Source organism: Acyrthosiphon pisum, chromosome X, assembly GCF_005508785.2.
Source record: "Acyrthosiphon pisum isolate AL4f chromosome X, pea_aphid_22Mar2018_4r6ur, whole genome shotgun sequence".
NCBI lineage: Eukaryota > Metazoa > Arthropoda > Insecta > Hemiptera > Aphididae > Acyrthosiphon > Acyrthosiphon pisum.
This window is the reverse complement of record NC_042493.1, coordinates 114,078,802-114,079,901: the sequence shown is the minus strand read 5'-3', so window position 1 is coordinate 114,079,901 and position 1,100 is coordinate 114,078,802.

Here is a 1,100-nt window from a genome sequence, read left to right as displayed (position 1 = left end):
TAAAAGATAACTATGTTTATACATTCATAAAAATCTTTTTTACGTCAAACATTTTATAATTTTTTACTTACAATAATTGATCATTTTCTTAGATTCTATCTAAAGTCGTGATTAAAATTAGTTTAATCAATTCTACCTCCATGGCCCATACATGACAAAATATTATTATTTTGGCATGCCCAGTGACGGACTGGGACACTGTGCTACTGTTCTACAGAACAGTGGCCAGTGGGCCACGGGCTACAGTTATATAAAAAAAAAATGTATAAACATTAAAATCAATCTATTAGGTACCTACTAGTTGAACTTGGTATAGGTATAGCACCATAGAACATAATATTATGTGATTAAAATATTTTATGTCAATAATACGAATCAGTCCAAATTTACTGAGCGTTCGGCAGTTGGCTGTATTATTACAAAAACACAGTGGAAATATTCATAAACAAACACAAAATACAGTACTGTACTTGTAGTTAAATATGTAATAAATGTTCAATTGTATATTTAGCTTATGCTTATAGTAAGAATTGATAAAAATTGATGATCATAGTAATATTATTTATGAAATTGAATTAAATACGTAATTTATTGGTTTACAGGTCGTCAAGCCTGTTCCCATTTACAACGAGGAAAGACAAACTTCTTTGAAATAGAGTATGCAATTACCAAAAAGCTTCAGTGGCTGTTATTAAAATTCTTCAACTATCAACAATGGACATAATTTAAGAAGACTTTTAAATTAGATATATTCTGATAGGTACCTATTTCCTTAAATGTGTGTACTTATTTTTCCTACGTTTTCCTCCCACTACCCATCAGAAAGTAATTAGTTACTTTATTTAAGCAAAAAAATACTATACATATACACTGTAGAGTTGTGTTTGTGAATAAAATTATTTTGTCAATGACTAATTTAAGAAAACTTTATTTTTAAATTTTATAATAAAAAAGAATAGTAGGTACCTATTTAAAATCATTATAAATTACACTGTCATACTTTTAATATTTGTCGTATTCATATTATATTATACTTGCAGCAGTTATTTGTACATACTAAAATATAAGAAATTATTACTAAGTATGAAAAAAATAAATCA